Source organism: Coturnix japonica, chromosome 3, assembly GCF_001577835.2.
Source record: "Coturnix japonica isolate 7356 chromosome 3, Coturnix japonica 2.1, whole genome shotgun sequence".
Classification (NCBI taxonomy): domain Eukaryota; kingdom Metazoa; phylum Chordata; class Aves; order Galliformes; family Phasianidae; genus Coturnix; species Coturnix japonica.
This window is the reverse complement of record NC_029518.1, coordinates 8,959,387-8,967,320: the sequence shown is the minus strand read 5'-3', so window position 1 is coordinate 8,967,320 and position 7,934 is coordinate 8,959,387.

Genomic DNA, 7,934 nt, shown 5'->3' with positions numbered 1-7,934 from the left:
TGACTGCCACTAAGGCAGGATCTCTCTCTGAAGGTGGTTGCTCCTGTGTGGAGTTTTACTGTGAGCCTTCAATGCTGGTGAACATTTTCAATTATTAAAGTTATCTTTCCTTTGCAATAGTCTTACTTAACCAAACATCTGTATGAGTCTAATCTCTGTACATTTATTGATTGTACAACTACTTTCTTCTAGAGGGATAAAACAGGCCAGTAGCACAACCAAGAGCACTGAGAAACGTCTTTCTGGAGGATCACAGCCCACCCAGTACCACTGCCCAATTTGTGTGAGGCAACAGTGGTGGTGCTGCACTGAAATACCTGCCTGCATCCAGTTATTTCTGAGCTCTGTCACTGCCAGGCCTGGCCCCTGACTTGCTAGGTATGAAAGTCTATGTTTAAGGGACGGAAGAGGCAAAGTGATTTTAATTGTATGAGTGTAAGGCTGTATTCTGCCTCTTGTCTTCAGGTATGGAGAAATGGCGGTATAAAGGTGTAGCCACAATCTTCAGTGAGATGGACAGCAAAGATACAACAATAGCTCTCTATCTGAAGTACCAATAAAGAGTGATTATAGAGTCAAACAAAGTCACTGTAAGCCGATCTCCCTCTCCCTCCCTCCCTCTCTTTTTCCCCTAATTTACATGCTAAGTGGGATTTGACATAAGGAAACATTTTCACACATTAGTTTCAGAGCAAAAGTTTCATTTCATCCCCTGAAGTAGAATACTGATTGCTTAAACCACATATTTTCCAATACATGCCCCAGCTTCAGGCCAACTACATTTTCACAGGCATCACTCCAGTGTCTCTCAATTTTCTTTCTTGCTTCTCTCGCTCTCCCCTATTTTTGCCTTCAGGAATCTGAATACTGCTAGCATTGCTTCTGGGATTTATCATCTATATTTGAAGATGTAGTTGTAAATCTAACGAGCCCCTTTAGAACAAGAAATTCTCAAAAGTTGATTGTGAAAGATAATATTACAACAGATATGTGAGTCAATTTGTAATTTATTTTATGTTCATCTCAATTCCGCATCATGAAAAGGTATAAAGGGAAAACAAGCCCCTTTTGCTTGGACTTCCAGATGCTCACTGGGATAAAGAACATTTACATATTCTTTACTCCAAGAGCTGGGGAAGATTATAATGGCTGGGCACTGAGTAACACTGGAAAAGGGACTTTCCAGGTGGCAAGACTATAAAAAGTAGCTTTGTTTTAAAAAATGAGAGGTCAGATATTTGCCATGTATAAATAGAGGAGATGGGGATGCAAAGATTCTACTGTCCTGTATCAGTAGTTTTCAAAATCTCTGAAGCTGAAGCTTCTTTAGCTACACAGAATCTCAAAGACTCCCAATATCTTGTGTTTGATAAATGTAGGAAGTTTAAGACACATGCTTGCACGTGAGCCATGCAAAGGCACGACTACCCAGCTAAATAATTTGTGGCCCTGTGGATCAGAAAAGCCTAGAGAATACAGGGTTTCAGAGACACCTTAGCTTTCCAGGTTACAGAAAAGATGGAGGACTCTTTATCAGGGATAGGACAAGGGATAATGACTTTAGATTAAAAGAGGAGAGATTTAGATTAGATACTAGGAATAAATTCCTTAGTCAGAGGGAGGTGAGGCAGGCCCCGACATTGCTGCCCAGAGCTGTGGGTTGGCAGCCCAGGTTGGGTGGAGCCCTGGGCAGCCTAATCTTATGGGGAGCAGCCCTGCTTATATCGGGGGGGGGGGGGAGGGGGGGGTTGCAATGAAGTGGTCCTTGGAGTCCCAATGCAAATCATCCAATGACTCTGTGAAGTCAGATCACAAATTTCCTAAAGCAGTTTTTGAAGCTCCCATGGAAGAAACAGGCATTGAACTGAACTTCTGAGAGCAAGGGAGCTTCGGTTTGTGTGCTGCACCTGCAGAATAGGAGGCCTTCATAAAACAGTATTTTTCTTTCTTTCTGCAATACATTCTCTGAAAACATAAGGTATATAATCATAAATGAAGTCCTGCTGCACCTTACTCTGCCAGGTGAGAAAAGAGCCCCAAAGCTCTCACAAAAATTAAAGCAAGACAAACGGTGCTTCAAATCCCCAGAAAAAAAGAAAAAACATTTGAACTGAGAAAGGTGATCCATTTCAATCCTATTGAGCTGCAGCACCAGGTATTCGTGTTCCAATGGAAAACGGTGGTGTATAACATCAGCATGGTATATGACACCCCAGCAACATGAACAATAGCCTGGAGTAACTGTTTGGCTGTCTGTTACTGCATCATGTTTACTAAATTTCATCATGTCAGTGTACTTGAAAGGTTAACACATATAACAGTTTAAGTGAAGTGGTCCCAACTTGGCATATCCTTTCCGTGCTTGAAACTGCACTTCCCACTCGCCTTTGCTTCTTTATGGGACATAAACATACTAATGTGGTTTTAAGGAGCTACCTCCTAAATGTTCAGCTGAAAGTGTTTGTTGAGAATAGAGAACTATCCTGGTTTGCATTTTGTGTCCTCTCTCATACCCTCCTATTATACAAGCATCATTTCAAAGCACTCTGAACATATCCATTGTATCAGGCTTTTCTATGCTAAAAGAAGAAATGCTTTATTATTATTCCTTGCCTTTCCCACAGAAGTTATACCAGGGTTTGGAGATATATGGCTATTGTTTCTAGAACAGAGCCTGCAGAACTGCTGCATGTAAGTTACTTCAAGCAGCCAATAATAGACCATTGTTCATAATGCACTGCCATGTGTAAACGGAGCTGTGCATTCAGTAAACTAGAAGATATTTTATATCTTTTGACTCCTTTGCTCCTTCACAACTCATCCAGTGAGCTAAATTTAAAGGTATTTTGCACTAAGAAGACTACTCAGGAAAAGACACAGACAATAATAAAGCTGCTACAGCAGCAGTCCTAGCTTACTGTTAGTTAAAAATACTGTTAATTACTTAGGCATTAAGATCAGTTTAGCACCTCTGCATTACCAAGCATGAAAACCATTAGCAGCTGGGCATTTGATGTTGCTGTTTTGCAGCTTTATTAAGAAGCTTTTTCTTAATGCTTTTGGTGAGCTATACAACCCCTTTGAACTCCTTAACTTTTCCCTCCTAGCCAACAGATGGCAAACACCTGTATTTTTAAATACCTGAGTCACTGGACCACACTTTGTCTTCTCCCACAGCACAGGTGATGACAGATTGCAAGCAGAAAGATTCCTTGGATGGTGCTTTCTCTTAGTGTGAACAAAGCCAGGGGACTCGCATGTGGGAAAACAGCCCCGGCAACAAATCTTTGCACTTTGCACGGCATCAGAGTGGGAAGCCCTTGAGCCAAGGGGGTGCTTTAGGAGTGCAACAGTGAGCAAACTCAATTAGATGGCAAGATCCTGGACACAGCTAAGTGATGTGTGTGCTCCTCATTGCCACATGTTAGATCATTGATGTTAACACATTTGGAGGGAGGCAATCATTATTATTCATTTTACAAGTAGCGCACTAAAGAAGAGAGAGAGAGAGAGAGAGAGAGAGAGAGAGAGAGAGAGAGATCTTTGCAGATGTAGTCTCTGGGGCAGCTATTGACTTCAGATATTATGTCCTGAATTACAAAATTATCATCATTATTATCCCCGGATTTTGATTAGTCATACGTATAATTGCAAAGAAATCTGTAATCAGCAGCTTAAATGGTGTTACAAGAAATGTAGGATACGAAGACTGCAGAGCTTTTGGGTTGGCTTTGCAAATACCATTTGTTGCCATGAAAATTCATGATAAGGAAGTTCATGGAAATTTGCCAGCTGTATCTTGGGCTGCATCCAAAGAAGGGAGGCCATGAGGGTGAAGGGATTTTTGCCCTCTGCTTTGCCCCCTTGGTGCCCTACCTGAAATGCTGCATCCAGGCCTGGGGCAACCAGCATAAGAAAGATGTGGAGCTGTTGGAGTAGGGCCACAGGAGGGCCATGAAGATGCTGGGAGGGCTGGAGCACCTTTCCTACAAAAACAAAAGTTGAGGGAGTTTGGCTTGTTTAACTTCGGATAAGAGAAACCCCAAAGAGACCTCATTGTGGCCTTCCAGTACTTGAGGGGAAGCTTATAAACATATTTAATATGGACATATTTAATACGGACATCATATTTTTAATATATATATTTATTTCCCACATATTTCAACTAGAATTTACTTTAAAATCACAGCGGTTCTTCACAGAGGGTTGAAATCTCAGCTCTTGTTCTTCTCACTCCCCTCTTCCCATTTAATCTTAGGCGAGCTTCAGTCTCTCCGTAAAATGGGAGTAGTTACATTTACTTATTTGAGTGAAGAACAGGGTAAAACTCTTAAGGGCACCACACTCTGCAAGCAGACACGTTTGAGAAAGCAAACCAGAGCAGGAAGTGGTGCAGATCTCAGTCCTTGCTTGTTCCTTTCACCACATGCTGGTGAGCAGAATGAACACCCTTCATTGCTGCATTCCCCATTTAGTGGAGCTCTTCTGATAGAAGGATCCACTCTTACAAATACTAAAATGTAACAAGTTCAAGTCTTATACCAGCTGTAAGGGCTTCAGCGAGCTTAGTTAAAAACCCTGCCCTCAAGTCTTTAATGACTAGCCTTAGATAAACTGAAAATACCAGAAAAAACAACTAGAGACAAAAGTACAGATAAATACCACAACGGGGAACTTCACACCAAAGAAAACTGTTTTTCTGGGGAAAAGGTCTCCCTAAGAGTTGCATGGCTACTAGTTGGGTAACAGCAATAGCACTTGTAATTTCCAATCAATTTATAGGCTCTCTGAAAAAGCCCAGGTGTTTTAAATCACTGAGTCAAGCACCTCAGTCTCCTGTGTATATATCCAGGAGGGGGAAAAAAATAAAACACAACCGTGGAATAATGCATGTTGTTTTGGAATAGCTAATTTCAAAATCACACCTTTCTTTCTTTGTTCTATTTGTAAATCTTACAAAATGAGACAGTTTAAATGACTCAGCTCACCCATTGTGATGTTACTACAAGGATAAACAACAGTGTGTTGTGTTTTAGGAGGGAATACATGGCACTGAAGCACAAGCAATTCAAAGATTCCTGAGTAGATTCTACTTCCAGCAGCCAGAAGCTCTGCCTGTGGATTGAGTCCAAGCATGCAAAATTTCAGCCTCAATGAATTGGCCAAAATTGCAAGCATGTAAACAACAGGGGCTTTGTTGTGATAAGGACACAACACACACCTATTTATGCTCTAAACAGAAACTAAGCCAAGTTAGGATTGTTTGTGGATTCTCTTGTATGTTAGTATGTTGACAAAACAAAAGATTTATAAGCTCAGATAAAAAGAGGTAAGTGGAATTTGGATGCTTTGATGCACCTGGCTAATGGTAACTGGTTGTGTGCAGACACACAATTCAGATCTACCCCAAAGCCTGGTTTTTGTTTTACTTCACTGTCTAATGCTTACAAATGCAATGAATGAGCAGGTCTTGGTTCAGCCCTGAAACCACAAATGGGTGCTCTCAGCACCAGCACCAAGGGCTCCGTTCCAAGGCTACCAAATCCATCCAAATTCCCTTTGCACTTTTGTCACAAACACCTACTGCTCGTGGCCCTGGTCCCCCACAAACCCATTAGCCTGCAGCTGCAGGCAACCTGCTGAGGCAGAGCTGCGTGCAGTGAGATCAGGGTGCAGACCCGGCAGCAAAGTCTGTCCTTTGGGGCTCCCTCCCTGCTGTCTGTCAGTAGCTGACCTTGCACGCTCCCTTCCCCATCACACCCCTGTGCCTCACCCCCAGGCTGCACCGAGTCTCACGCTCACTGGACTGTGAAATAGCTCTTTTTTTCATTTGTGTCTCCTTGAGGAGCTGTGAAGCAGACACAGTGAAGGAGGCGAGGGGCTGTGCCAGCCCTGGCGAGAGCTGCTCTTCCAGCCCTGCTGATGGAAATGTTTCCCTGCAGCAATGCAGGCGTGGGGAAGCAGCAGATACAGCCAGCCCTATACGAATCTCAGAGTAACATATGGGCCCGTGAAAAGAGAAAAAACTTTGCCCACTGAGGCAATTAAGGGCACAGCAAATGTCTCTCCCACTGCTGCTTATGTTATGTTCACCCCATCCCCTGGGATGTGCTGGCTGGCTGTGTGCCCCACTGTGATGGAGACTACTATTTTGAGGCAGTGCTTTACCCACAGAAATGACACTACCATCAGGACTGAGAGAGGTGAAAGAAGAGAGCTGTTCTTGAGACAAACACAAAAATACTTCAAGGCAGGAAAAGCCTTTCAAAACTTTGGATTTCCCTGCTTTGCACTTACATAAAGAGGAATCGGCAGGCTCAGGATGGAAATGGCCCTTTGCCTTATGGGGATGCAAAGCAGCAACAGCAGCTTCTTCATGGCAACAAGCCTGTGTGATCTTAGCAGGTCCATTCTCTTCTGTCTTCATTGATAGCTTTTACCACAGGCTGGGATCCACATGCCACCCTGCACACCATATCCTGTCTTCTGGATGTAACCCCACATTTTCTGTCTGAGCTCTAGACCGTGTGGTAGGAGCTCTAGGAGATCCCACTGTTGTCAAAGCTGTCCTGAAATCCAATGGTGTCCAACATTATCCAGGCAGAGGCATGGTCTCTTCCTCGTCCTCCAGGTCCTGGGCTGAGTTGGGGAACGTGGGTGAGCCTGCTGAGATGGCTGCCCCCAGACAGCTGCCACTGGCATCCTGCTGTCCTGGGTGGGAGAAGGAACCTGCCTGCAGGCAGCCAAAGGCAGAATTAATGACCCTTTCTTGCCTAACTATCTGGCAGTTTAGGTATTTAGTTTTGGCAGAACAGAAAAACACTCGAAGCTTCTGTTCAGTATCTGATGCCTTACTACTACAGGGATTTTAGCCGAGCACTTTTGATGAGCCCTACATTCACCACCAATAAGTATATATCTTGGCTCTTGTAGAAAGTGTCTTAAAAGGAACTTTGAGGAAACCTTTGATAACTCTTCCGTTGCTTAATAACATCCCCTTTGGTTGACAAGGTGATATCAAGTCTTCAAATTGGAAGCTGGTTCAAATGAAAAAGGATGAATTTATCTTAACAGTAATCTATATCTGCTATGTCAGACACTGTGCTGCAGTGTGCCCTGCTGTGTGCAGCATGCCACTTAGAGAGCAATGATAAACCTTTCTAGACGGTGCCTAGCACAGAATATAGATTGCTGTGAATACAGTTAAAAGTTGCTCACAAATAAGAGATCACAGAGGCTGACCATTTGTGAGGGGAACAATGCTGATTTTTGTTGGTGGTTTGTTGTTGTGGTTTTTTTTGTTTTGTTTTGTTTTTTGGGTTTTTTTTGTTTTTTTTTTTTGCCACCAGCATCTAAGTGCAATAAAATATCAGTGAGAAAGAATTGCTATAGCAACAAAGTATGTTCTCTTGATAGAGGCTGTGTGTAACAGCAAATTGCCGCTAGAACTTTAAGGGGAAGAAATAAAATCCATCACAAAAGCAGGAAGAGGAAAAGCATTAAAAATTAAGATTTTATTGTTGCATGATATATGGTTACTTACTTCACATCTCCCTCCAGATGATCTAGAATACTTCTGGTACCTCACTGCTCCTACTTACTGTTTCACACACAAAGTTTTGGGATCACAGCAAGACAACTGTGTGAATGATCCATCTGTAGTGATATAATGACAAAGATTTGCATTCCGTGGTAGTTTTACTGCTAGAAATACTAGGAATTAGGATCATGGAATCACAGAATGGCTTGGGTTGGAAGGGACCTCAAGGATCATCAAGCTCTAAACTCCTGCCACATGCAGGGCTACCAACTACCATATTTAATACTAGACCAGGCTGCCCAGTGCCCCATCCAACCTGGCCTTGAACACCGCTGGGGACAAGGCATCCACAGCCTCTCTAGGCCGCCTGTTCCAGGACCTCACCACTCTCATA